Source organism: Dermacentor albipictus, unplaced genomic scaffold (genome assembly GCF_038994185.2).
Source record: "Dermacentor albipictus isolate Rhodes 1998 colony unplaced genomic scaffold, USDA_Dalb.pri_finalv2 scaffold_82, whole genome shotgun sequence".
In the NCBI taxonomy this organism is placed as follows: domain Eukaryota; kingdom Metazoa; phylum Arthropoda; class Arachnida; order Ixodida; family Ixodidae; genus Dermacentor; species Dermacentor albipictus.
In genome coordinates this window covers 78,482-92,449 of record NW_027225636.1, presented here as the reverse complement: position 1 = coordinate 92,449, position 13,968 = coordinate 78,482, and the positions used below count along the sequence as shown (strand labels likewise).

The following is a 13,968-nucleotide window of genomic DNA, read 5'->3' as shown; positions in this document are numbered from 1 at the left end:
CTGAACATTATGCAGCTACAGCAAACAATGAGACAATTATCGGAACTTCTGAGAACTGTTCACATTACCAAAATTTTGGGGACAGAACTTTTATCCAACAGCTGCCCTACGATGCCTATGTAACATGGATTCCTGCTTCAAGTGATATGCACCTTGAAATGTGTGTAGTACTTTGCACATTGTGAAGTGCTATAGATAGATAGAACAGATAGAATAGCTTTATTTCCATCTACTTGATGGAGGAGGCTGCAAGTAAAAGCTGCTCCAGTAGGCAGCTTGACGAGGCCCGCAGCCCCCTCTACAGAATATTCGGCAACAGCATACATGCAAGCACATATGCATCATACATACATATATACACATACATTGTATACATACATATATATACACATACTCGTAAGTACTCTCATGAACCCACATACTCGCATTTACACATGCACACCCATATCTATACAGAGCCACTGGTGACTAAACCAACAATACTTAGGATAGCTTGTGTGGTTCTCGTGGTGATACAAATGAGGCAAGAATACGCCGCTGAACATTATATACACACATATATATACATACACATGCATTCATATACCCGTATATGCATACACACTCGTATGCATACCTACACACACACACATATACAGAAGCATATATACACACTTTATATACATGCTAGCCGAGAGGATGTACACTCAACCAGTAATTTAAAAATCATGCATATACAAGTCTCTCAGTTGTTGGGCCGTTATTTGGGTGATATCAACGCCTAGATTATTATATTTATTTAGAAGCATTGGCATTGTGTGTGACAGCTTCTCCCTTAGATAATTTGTTCTGGGTGTGACCACCCACCATATCTCTTTATGACGGGTAACATAAAATTTGTCATTAAGTTCAAGGTTAGAAAGTTCTCGTAGAAAGGAGCAGTTCAGTTTTACTTCCCGCCTAAATGCAGTTGTTAACTTGTACTGGTATAACTTTAACACAGAAGTTATGTTGGCTTCCTGAAATAAGTTTATAGTATGGGAGTTGTAGGGGACATTAAAGAGCAGCCGAACAAACTTCTTTTGCAAGACAAGTAGTTTATGCAAATTAACAAAGGTAGTTGTACCCCATACCAATAAGCAATAATAGAGGTACGAATAAAAAAGCGAGTTATAAATGAGAAGTTTAACTTTAAACGGCAATAGTGATTTACATTCCACGTCACGCCGATGACCGTAGATAACTGGATTGTGACTGCGTCAATGTGTTCGTCCCAGAGCATATTACTCGAAAACGTTACGCCGAGAGTTCTCATACTAGTAACTATTTCTATCGTTTTTTCCCCGTACATAATGTTAATATTTGAATTCACTGGCTTATTTTTGGGCCTAAAGAGCACAGCTTTGGTTTTGTTTGTATTTATTTCTAATTGGTTCATTATTGACCAGTCCCTCAGCTTAGAGAGCATGAGGTTCGTTTCATACTCTATATCTGTACAGTTTGTTCCTGAAACAAATATACTGGCGTCATCAGCATACAGGACATATTTCGCGTTTAGGTAAATATTAGTTACATCATTGATATAGGCGTTAAAAAGAAGGGGCCCCAAGACACTTCCCTGCGGAACTCCTTTTGAAATAGGCTTCATACTTGAACAATGCATATCTATCTGAACAAATTGCTGTCTGCTTGCTAGGTAAGATTTAATTAGTGCTAAAGAAAGAGTGACCTCGAATGCCATAGCTATAAAGTTTTTCAATCAATGTTAAATGGTGAATATTATCAAATGCTTTGCTAAAATCCACATAGACGCCAAGCACAAGTCTTCTTTCTTCGAACTGGGATAAGATGAATTCCTTTTGTTCCAACAGTGCATATTCGGTGGACTTAAGCTTTCTGAAGCCGAATTGGGCAGGTGATATTATATTGTTCTCGAAAAAATTATTAAATTGGCGATGTAAGATTTTTTCCAGGCCCTTAGAAAAGATGGGCAATATGGATATAGGCCTATAATTTTGGATATCATTTCTATCTCCCTTTTTAAATAAAACACTCACTTTAGCGATTTGCATTCTTTTCGGAAAAGTTGCACTGGACAAACATAAATTAATAATATATGTAAGGTACGGTGTGACAATATCTAACACTTACTTTATCGGTCTAATTTGCATGCCTTCAAAATCACACGAGGAACTATTTCGCAGTGACGTGAAAGCAGAGAAAACTTCATGTTCAGAGACAGGCTCAAGAAATAATGAGAAGGAGCTAGCAACAGGCTTCAACTTAAGCAATGTCCTAGATGAACTGTTTTGATTGTTGCTAACAAAGTGATCATTAAACATAGTGGCGAGAGGGATGCCAGATATCTCATTGCCATTTATGTTCAGTTTTTCTATACGAGAATGCGATTTATTACGATTAAGGACAGTATTTAACCTTTTTCATAAGAAGTCAGGTTTTGGTGCAGAGCACTCAAATTCAGACTGAATGTGTCGCACTCTACTTAGTTTTATTTCTTTATTCAGTTTATTTCAATAAGGACCCAGATACACTGAAACAATTCAATGTTTCAGTGTATCTGGATCCTTATTTTGAATAAATTTATGATACAATTCGTTTTCGCGATGTATTTTTGCAAGCAGTTCAGGCGTTATCCACGGTTTACGAATTTTTTTGCCTAAGGTAATTCTTTTTTCAGGAAAGTGGTACTTGTATATACCAGAAATTATATCTATGAACTTTGTATATGCCTCTTCAGCGTTCGCGATTTGACCGATAACTTCCAGGTCACAGGTTAACATCGTTAATGCCGTGTAGCATTAGACAAAGGAATGATGCACAGAAATGCACCATGGGCCAATGGAACACCAAGTCTTATTAGGGTCACGCGACTAGGCAGTAGTATTAAACAATGTGTATGCACAGTGTGTTTGCAAACTGCAACAAGATTTGGTAAGTCTTTCTTTTCCACTGCGAATCCTCTAGCATGTTCAAAGATGTGAAAACACACATACACAGACAAAAATAAGAACAAATGGAGCTTGGCAACAAAAGTGAAATTAAGAAAGAAGAACCGCTGCGCACTCATTACCGAAGACACATTATATGCACTGTCACATTAGTGATGGAGTGTAAACCCCGTGAACAGCGCAAACTTCGTTTTACTCCTTAAGCCACCCAACTTGCAAGAATACAAACAGATAAGTGACATCTCCCACTCAAACTGACATACTGCGAGCACACATAGCAAAAGCACCAAATATTCACGTTTGCAGTTGTGGAAGGATGCACATGCAGAAATATTAGTGTCGATAACAAGTGTGCACCGCTATAAGGTGCAGAAGCCTATTTTGCCATGTGGTTTCATGCCATGCAGTATCTTGTGGCTGGGGGTCAATCTATTAGCGCTTCTTTATTGCAGTTGTTTGCAACTAAACTTGTCAAAAGTAACACGCCGTTCATGTACCTCACAATCCAACTTGCCTGTGAAAAAAAAAAAAGGAAGAATAGGTTACATCCCTTTCTTACTGCAGGAATAAGTGAGCTGACTTAATTGCGTGCATCATCTCAGAGGCAATGTGCACTACCTTGTTCACTCTCTCACTCCAATTACAATGTAGAGGCATAGCATAATATCAAAACAGAATCAGCACAGCATTATGGCGAAGCTGTGCAGATGACGGGACATGTGAAAACGGGACAGGACAAGACATGTCCTGTTGGCATTGTTTCACCATAATGTACAGTCAACCAAAAACAGACTACGGGAGGACCCTCATGCCACCCAGCATGCTAATCCAAATTTGTCATACTTGTACTGCTCTGTCACGTCTCTCACATTCACATAATTTCCTCATTCATGGGAGCTCTGTCTGAGGTAAGAATGTAAATTATTTCAAAAACAAATATCCCAATTCCAGCGAAGGCCTCTTGTGTCACTCTAAACTCAACAGCCTTATTAGTGTGTTCATACCCTTTTATATATTTTAATTTTTTCTTGTTTGCTGCATACTTTATACAAATTAAATACCAAAACAATGCAGCAATCCTGTCTCTCCACACCAAGTAATTTATTCATAATTAGAGCAGAAAAGTTGCAAAAATTATTTTCATGCTTCCGCACATGCAGTGCTATCTCTAAGCTCTTTCAACTGAACAGCTTTCAATTGAGATTAATAAGAGCAACCAGGAAATTTTGGCCATGACTTTTCTTTGGCTAGCATGAACCAGAACGCATAGTACAGAAAAGAATGTCATACACATGCACTCACAAACACACATCACTAGAAAAACTACTATTTATTAGAAATGTGATTCCCATTAAAAGGCAAAAAAAGAGCACGCTCGGAGGGACTAAGCAGTGAGCCCACATGACCCATGCTGATAGGCACAGAACCTACACTAAGAATTGGATATTGAATTTCCACTATCTTGTAATAATTTATTTTTCAAGTGACATTATCACCATTTAAATATATTTTTTGATAAGTTATAACCAATAAAACACAGCACCTTTTACTGCCTTTTCCCAAAGGCCTGTGCATGTAGTGTCGAATTAGCATGAAATTTGGCAATCTTTTTTAACAGTAACAGAAGAAAAGGAACACAGCATACAAGTTATTGTAAAGTAAAAAAAAATATGTAGCTGAAGAGAAGTCATACGGAAAGCAAAGTTACTGCTATCACTGACACGTGCAATGAAATGAAAAAAAAAGGAATATATCATGATACTGTACACTTTCCATGTGGAAATCTTTTCTGGAAAAGTTATACTTTTCAATGGCTGCAAAACTCTGCTTTAACAGAGAAATGGAAATAGCAGATAACGAGATATGCTGAATACAAAATGCTAATAAAAAAATGCATGCTTGAACTGGTGTTTCAGATTCTCTATGCAAAGGAGGAGCACAAACTGGAGACAGCCATTGCAGAGCTTCAGTCCTTGCCTCATATGCCCTATGTTCAGAGAGTGAACACGTTTCTTTTGCGCCAATGTGAGTGGGTGCTCTTGTATCGTACTGGTGTGCTAACAAGAGGCCAAAACACAACTATTCGGAGGCTTCTGTCCGTATTCTAAAGGACATCATCCTAAACAGAACAAAAGCCTACAATGCAGTAGCTTAAATTGAATTTGTGATTAGTAATTGGGAGAAATATTTCGAAACATGGCTGCTGCGCCACGCACACAATCGGGAACCTACCCACCGAATTGGCTATGAGCACCTTCTGCAAGAAATGCCGGAATCCCCCCCAAAATCAATTCTAAAAGTAGAACAAAATTGCTACCATGTTCCGAATTCTTCTGGAACTGGGACATATGAGGTATGGGCGGATATTGGGCTATGCAGCTGCAGGGCAGGGAACCAGGGTGCTTTCTGTAAGCACCAGGCTGCTGTGCAACAAGCCTTTGGTGGTGCTTTCCCGAACAGCCCGGAGCTGACAGTTGGAGACCGCACAGAGCTTGGCCAGCTTGCCCTCGGAAAGCGTTGTCCAGCAGCAGGCTTTTTCATGCCTTTGACTGCACATGCCCTCACCTTGGCACCCTCATCTGTGTGCGAAGCAGGACCATCGACTTCGCACAAAGACGTAGGGCAGGAGACGCAGACAATCTCCACAGCGCCAGAGGTGCAAGGAGAGATGGCTGACTTGGGCCAAATACATCTGGTACGAGGTTTTGATAGCATTTTCCTTTATAAAATGTGACGAGCTCAATTCTGAACAGGTTTGATTCAACACTATCAACATAGAAAAGATGCGTCCATCACACAATTACACCAGCATTTATAGTACTATGCATTACACGACTTGCCTATATCCACTAATTCTTCTTAGTATTGATTTGAAAGTTAGGTACTTTGATTTCACTAGCTGTTCTCTCTGCTTTCTACAGCAGTGGGAAGAGTAAATTTTTTTTCCTATACACTACAGTTGTTCCTTTTGTCAACCAATGCATGACCCTTACCTCCTTTTCAAACTTCATTGCCACCAAAAAGCTTCTGCCTAAATGCTTAGGTCTAGCATTATACAGCTCTTATAGTGTGCTAAGTATATCTAGAAATGTGAATAACTTTTTAAGATATCCAATTAGGGCTACATACAACTCTTCCACCTTTTAGCTTACTTAACCTAGCCAGTGCCACTCGGCTTCCATTACCAGTTGGTGCCCAAACATCAATAATGGGTAACGCATCCAAAGGAAGGCATTCACTTTAAATGATTAGGAGGGGGAACAGTGATAAGCTCATGTGGCTTTCTTTCTTAACAAAAAACGTTACCATAATTTTGGCATGCAGTAAAATACCTACAACTTTTGAAGAATATCACTAAGCTGTCATTCAGGAGCAGACACTGAATTATATCTCCATTTCTTCAAATCAAAGGCAGAAGATTAGAATTTATGGGTTATGAAGAAATTTAGCACAAATTTGATGGTGCCTGTGAGTTATCAATTTTCTAATCTACATGCCTATAGATGCCAATTGGAATTTTAGCATCTCAATTTCTGTGCAAGCAAGTGGCACTTGATGCATTGTAAGAAGTGTAGCCCTTATATCTCCATTACCTGCTCATTGCATCAGGAACTGTATGAAATGACAGGTTTGCTGCAACATTCTATTAGTCCATGTGGTAGCCTGTCACAAATCCAACCAAGTGTATAGACTATGAAGAGTTGCACAATACTGTTCCTCCCCTAGGTGAAGGCTTTTGTACTTTAAGGTAGATATGAGACATAACTTTACTAGTAGTTTTGAATATTGTGCAATTCTATATTCACAACAAAAATAGTTTTTCAAAGTGTAATAGTAATAATCGGTCTTTTTGATTCCGCTTCGTCGCAATACTAGTGTGTCATGCAGTGAAGCATATATACCATGCATACACGTAAGCATTCGCTTACGTGTATGCACGCGCTCGCTACAGTGTCAGTATGAGCACCAAGATGTCTATTAAGTGTAATTGAGATGTCTAATTAAGTTGAAAGCACCGTTATGGCACCATCCCCTTTATACTTCTAGTCATAGCTGTAGTCTAATTGTTAATGCGTGCACTGTTTTACTTTTGTTTCTTCTCATTAACTTACGGCATTCACAAAGGCAGTTGCACCATGCTTTACTATCAATTAACCTCTTTATAGTTTTTGACATTTATTTAACAAGTCCTACAGTACCAAAGTTTGATCTCATTCTTCCACAGAACAATTAGTACAATATTCAGTAGTTACATTCCATAAGCCCCTGTTTCACCCTGATAAATTAAAAAAAGTTCACTCATTCATTCATTCAAGTTTGCAGTGAATTCTCTACACAACAGCTATTCAATATTCGATTGAGAAAATGTTCATCCAAAATCAATATTTGCTAGCCCAAAATCTACTATTCGCACATGCAAAAAAAAATTACTGTGTGCAAACAGCTTGTGCATATTATGGCCTCTACAGCACCTAAAATACACCTTTAGGTGCATTTTTTGGGTGCTTAATATAGCCTTTTTTTTAATGGCTAATATACAATCTCTATCTATAGCTTGTAGATTTCTAGAAAATGTACTCTGTTAAGATGTCCACAAACTAGAACATGACTTGAACAACTTATCAAAGGAGTATTTTTGATGGCTTCATCCGTCTGCGTCCCTGTTCTCTTCTTTGGCTTTTTCTTTTAACACATATGTAAGTGCGTTGGCTTTAGCAAACATCACTTCAAAGCAAAAAACATTTGTTGGCTTAAAGGACTTTCAAGGTTTAAACATGTTCATTTACGTGACTTTTTGCAGGACCACAAAAAAGAGTGTGCTGCATTCAATGAAGCATACCAGCGCGCCCATGGACTTGGTGAATGCATTCCTCAGTATGCTGCTGTTATCAAGTCCATAACAGAAGACCTGTTAAAGTTGAACACCAGCAGCGCTGTGTTTGCATACATGTTGAGGCAAAAGGCCATGTGAAGGGCTATCAGGCATGGTAAAAAAATGAAGGTACAACCAACAAGCTTGGCAAGGCGCCGACCTGGCCTACCGAGAGGTTCGGGACGCATTCCTGCCGGCCGACCAAGAACAGCTGGAAAAAGGAAAACAAAACGTGGACATGTGCTCAGCCAAAGTGTGCGGGATGATGTACCTGGGGCCAAATGCCATTAAGAACTCAAACTTTATGGAGACCTCACAGTTGACCCACTAAATATGTCTCAGCATGCTTAAGGACAGTGAATACGTTGAACACACATCATCTGTCATCGAAAATGCCCATTTTCGGCCTGCACTAGGATGATTTTTAAGCAGTAATTGTAGGTCACAAAGTCTGATTGCAGTGGTTACTAATGCTAACGTGCCCCTTTCCTTTTGCAGTTTGTTATTTTTATGAAATTGCATAGCCAGCTGCTCCTGAACCCTATATGAATTGTCTGTCCCTTCTTGAGGTGGTTTAAATACTTCATGCAGCATCCGCACATTACCAAGAGTCCACCTCTAGTTCTGTTGCCTTCATAGTGCCATTGCTTCAAGCGACTTTTCAAGGATGATATTGCTATTTGTATTGAAATCTAGCACTAATATTGTAAGACTGAGACTAACCAAGCTGTCAAGCGCTTTTTATTCCAAAAAGGAAATGCCCCAGCTCATGCGTGAAGAAGTAGAACAGGGGAGATGATGATGGCTATGTACAAATTAAAACGACGAAGTATGTTAATAGTGCTTACAATATCTAGGTTTGCAAGTAAAAAGATGTTTACTGAACATGGGCCATGAATGCAGAAAGGTCCGTAGCGATGAGCACTGGTTCAGGTCGAGCACTGTCTCGTGCTCTGCATTGGCGATCCTGCTTGCACTTCAGCTGTCCTCCACTCCTTCATTTTGTGTGTAAAAACCACCAGTGCTGTGGTTATAGTGAGCTGTAGGGCTAGCTTTTGTTTATCAGGCAGGGCTTCTTGATTGGTAGCAGTAAGGTACAGCCCAAAGCATTGTATGAATAGCATCCGTTCAGCTTGCAAGTTGCCAGCCTTGCTCATAAGTTGTGCTTCAAACATTGATGCCACATGGTGGCCCTCGGTTGCTCACACCTCAGTAAATTGTGACTGGCAGTGTTACACTGGCGCTCTTCATAAATTTTGTTACTTTGGTCACAGGAACATTTCTAGCTCTGTTTGTGTCGTTCTCAACCTAGTGTGAATAGAGTGTGAATTTTTTTAATATTTAATTCTGGGTTTTAAATGCCAAAACCATGATTTCATCATGAAGCACGCCATTTTAATTTTTTTTGTAGCGTTAGTCCTGTGTTGATTAGATATGCGACCAGCACCAATACACGCCATGATGCAACATCAAGACATGCCTTGATGCCACAGAAATGCATAATAGAGGTAGACGGTGCACTGCATGAAAAAGGTAACCATGGAAGAGACGTAAGATGAGCTGAACAAAATGCTATCTTCGTTCTGTACCATATCCTTTTGGCATTGTACAGCTCTTTATTTTCTTTGCCACCTCTCCTCTGTGACTTCACTTTTCACCTTTTGTTGTTTGTTGTACTGTCTGTTACGTTTTTGCCGCGCAAATGTGCCAAGTTGTTTTGCAACTGCTGTTGACACGTTTAAAGATTAAATTGTTTTCATTGGCAGCCTACTATTCTTTCTTGTTTCTCTTTCACAACAATCTGCGTCCTTCGATATTGACACGCAACATTTGCTCTAATCATTTAGTGAAGTTCTTATAACTGAGTACTGACAATGGACATCACATTCCAGCTTGAACAAGCAAATGAGACTAATGATCATGAACCACCTCTTAGTAAACATACCATGAATTATACTCAAAACATTTCACATGAAATATGTAAGCCAACTAAGCGGCCATCCATCAAACTTCTATTTTTGCCAAACTTACCAATCACTATCTCAAAGATCTGTTGCCCTTTCTAAAACACGAATCTGAGCATTTTTTTCCATGTCAGTGTGGATTCATCTAGAGTTACTGATGCGCTTGGCTGAAGTTACAGTGCCTGCGCTTATGATCCTCACTACTTTTATTGTTAATATACTTACTTGAAAACATAAAATAAAAGGTGACAATGAATACACATGGCTAAAAGGTGAGAATATTAATGTTCTTAGATCTGGCAATTGTTCCTTCTGCAAACTGTAAGTATGGAGCTAAACTGGAGTAATATTACCATTTAGGTAAGACATTCAGTAGGATAGTCTTACCTAAATCTAAGGTGGGGTTAGTTTTCTTTATTTAGATTTGTAAGGAAGTGAGTATCGGCATATGTGCACGTCTTAGTTCTGTGTACATGCAGTCCAGCTAATATGATTGCATTAATGTTTACAGCTTACAAGCACTCACAGATTAGACAAGTGGGCGCGAGGCCAGCAAGTTAGTTTTTTGATAGCTACATGAAATAAGTGCAGGACATATGCAAGTTATCTATTTTTCGAACTTTGATTTGTTTACACCAAGACAAGTCAATAGCGTGCAGGAGACCAACATATTCAGGCATGCCTTGTAGCAAGGAATTTTTTAAGGTACTGTCACGCACTGGCTGGAGCGCTCCAGATGGCAGAAAAAGAAAGCAACAAATGAAAATAAAGCTTTATTTTGGCAAGCTTGTGCCCAACAGGAAAGCCAAGAATAATTCATTAGCAGTGATGACAGAAAATGTATTCTGTAATCATAATATGAAATCCCACAGGCGTCAGCTGTCGTTATTTATCTCAATATCATCACACTTTCATAAGTAATGGCAGCAATGGGGTAAACTGCAGAACAAACACAATCATCTTCAAACTTGCACATAAGATGATATGACGAACCCACTTTCCTTGAAAGAACGGGAGTACTCAAGACACGTGCACAATCCGACTTCACTAGTGCATCATCATGCGACAGTACAACAGAAGCTAGAGCTCATTTGCCCAGTGTCAGATACATGGAGAGTATGTGAACTCAATGTTAAAAGTAATCTGACCAATGGAGCCTCAAGGTACGGCATGCAGCCAACTATGTTAGGACATATTTTGATAGCAATGTGATGTGGCAATTCATTATTAAGGAGTTGAAGAACAAGGCTGAGGGCAGTGCCCTGCAGCACACGGGATGAGACACATGCAAAAGGCGAGTTATTTCAGTTACAGGACTTGTTAAAGGGACACTAAAGCAATTATTAAGTCAAGCAAAAGTGATAGATCAGTGCTTGAGAATCTCTAAGGCGTCAAAAACTGCACCTAGAGTCAACCAGGTATTAATTATATGAAAGAGTTAAATTCAAGGTAAATAAAAATATGTTTACACATTGTATTTTTTAGCAGTTGAAGAGAGTAAACCCATACTTCAACTAAATCGCTTGTAATTTTTTCAAAAGACCCAAACCGTGACCACAGTGGTTGAATGTAGTACTTCAAACAGGAAAATAGAAGCCAAGTAAATCATCAATTTTGGCACAGCATGGTACAAAATGATCACAAAAAAAAGTAATAGAGCCATTAATCACATGAGTGAAATAGGGAAATCTAGCGTAGAAAACGTTTCTACATGAAACAGGAAGGGTATAAAACTAAGACCACATTATGATAAAAATTGAAATTCGTTGAACGCGGTGCGTATACCACGCAACGTGGGTTACAAAAACGGCTAAGTTCTGACTTGGTGTTGCAGAACTTGGCGGCTGGACACGTATTTCGCGACGAAAAACCTGGCTCGCGACTTACAACACCAGTCAGAAGCGCGTTAGCAATTAAAAAGCATGTTTCGTGGGCTGATCTGTTTCAAATGCCACAATTTTCACAGTGTATTTGCGACTTCTTCAGTGAAGCTGAGACACCAGCATCAAAAGACGGAAGCGTACGCTTAATCTCCGGTGAGAAACGCGGGTTACTGCACCAGTATAGCGTTCAGTATATAACGTTTGCCTTCTCCCAGCCCAACACAACAGCCAAGACGCAGCCGCCACACAGCGATGCCAAAGTATCACACCAAGTTCAGAAACAAAAACAAGGAAATGCTTACCTCTACACTCTGCGTAGACCCGCAGTGTATGCGCACAAAAACAACGGAGTTCTTGCCGAAGACCCAAACGCGTAGAACGGCGGGGCGTCGCCGAAGGCCGCAGAGTGCTGGGCGTGTGCGCCCCAGGCGTACCGCATCTCCCTAGTGCCTAGGGACGTACCTAGTGAGATCTAGGGCGCGTGCCGCGCCGCTTTGGTGAAAAAGTACCTAAAACGGTGGTTCGTGCGAGCACCGCGTAGTGGCGCAGCGGTCGAGCGCTGGGCTTGGGCCTAAATAGAAACACGCAGCACGGTGCTGCATAGTGTAGCCAGACCGGATGGATGGATGGATGTTATGAGCGTCCCCTTTGGAACGGGGCGGTGGCTCGCGCCACCAAGCTCTTGCTACTATGCTGCCTAGTATCCTACCTAGGTTAACCAATGAAAAAAAAAACACTATGAACTACCACGTCCAAATTTTCTGATACCCTATTGCGAACTGTGCCTTTGTACGTCTCCGTCCTTTGTCGTTTCCCTACTTTTCTTCCACCAATCCTCCAATCGCATCTACTGATGTCTATTGCGGACCTGTTTGCTTTACCACTGCTCCCGCTGAACCCAAGGGCTTCAAGGAGGCCAGTGGCAACGTTACTAGACTAGGTTCAGTCGTCAAACTCTCCGTAGGCGCCATACATCGCGGGTGGCCCCTTGTCTTGGTTTGCCGCCAGAGGGCGGGAGCACCGCAAGTAGCTCTACGCGGGCGCAGCTCTGCGTTGGCGAAGGGGCTTGAGTCCAGACTTCGCAACTTACGTACTCAGCAAGTGTTTTCACCGATGTGTCTTTAAATGTTTGTATAGTCTCACGTTTAGGAGATTGATTAAAAAACTTTACGTAGCTGTGAAAATGCTGCTGCGCTGCCCCAGAGTGCGCTGTGGAGTCAGAGCCGCAGCAGCCCCGGCCGTCCACTGCGCTCTATATTAATCAGCTGTTGCTGATGAGTAGCTGTAAGTAGCTGATTAGTAGTTGTAATCAGCTGTTGCTGCTTAGTACTAATTAAATAATAATGCGAACGCATGAGGCGATGTTAGCGCGACCACACGATGGTCCAAGGAAGTCACGGGAGCCCAAGCGAACCAATCGAGGCAGTTCACGAGGCCAGTCAAGGCTCAGTGAATTAGGCGAAGTTAATTAAGGCACAGTTAATTAAAATAGAGTTAAGGCACTCGAACCCACGGTCGTTGAAACCTGGACCTTTGGTGGTGGCAACGAATTACATAAATAGATGAACTAATTTATTCATTAGTGAATTAACAAGTACACTAACAATTATTGGATAACTTTTAATTAATAATGAATTAACTACGCATTACCTAACTGGGCGGATTTATAATTTGAATATCTCAAAGCTACGGCAAACATTACCTTGGTTGTGCCCAGCTACGCAGCATTCGCATATTTTAAAAGTCTGGCTGAAGTTAGCTGGGAAACACGGTATATACACACTCTCAGCGCTTCATTTCGGGATAAAAAAAATGAAGCTAGCACTATTTCTTTCATCAGAGCACCGCATTCACAAGTGCAATGTTGCAACCTACGTGAGATTTGCTCCCTTGCGAGCAGACTTGCACATTCAAAGTAAGTTATCGCTGCAGGAACGGTGCATAAATATGCATTCGCGTCAGTAAATAAAATTGGATGATACGGCCCGTAAACTCTTCAAAACCCACAAGGCATTTAAAACGCATAAGAGTGTCGCAAAAATGCACCGAGACTGCAGCAAAACACGCATATATACAACGCGCCAAAACGCATAAACAACGGACAGTGCTTCGTCGCCCTGTCCGCGCCGCGCTGACCGAGCAAAGTGCGACAGCAGCGCCACGAGATGGGTGGTGGGTCCACGCAGTCACGGGAGTTTGAAAACTGAACCTAGGGCTCTATTCTGGACACGCATGGCGGCTGCACGGCCGCCATTATCCGCCATGTTTACTCTCTGATTGGCTGTCGAAAGGTCACGTGT

The 13,968-nt window shown here is 40.9% G+C and overlaps 1 long non-coding RNA gene across 1 annotated transcript in view; it reads left to right on the top strand.

Annotated features, from left to right (window-relative positions):
- LOC139053225 (uncharacterized) overlaps positions 1 to 9,586 on the top strand; it is a 29,518-nt gene extending 19,932 nt beyond the window's left edge. Inside the window, exons 2-3 of the long non-coding RNA XR_011510322.1 lie at positions 4,865 to 5,643; positions 7,750 to 9,586. This is a non-coding gene — a long non-coding RNA (uncharacterized lncRNA). The remainder of the gene's footprint in view (positions 1 to 4,864; positions 5,644 to 7,749) is intronic.
- The last annotated feature ends 4,382 nt before the right edge of the window (positions 9,587 to 13,968 follow it).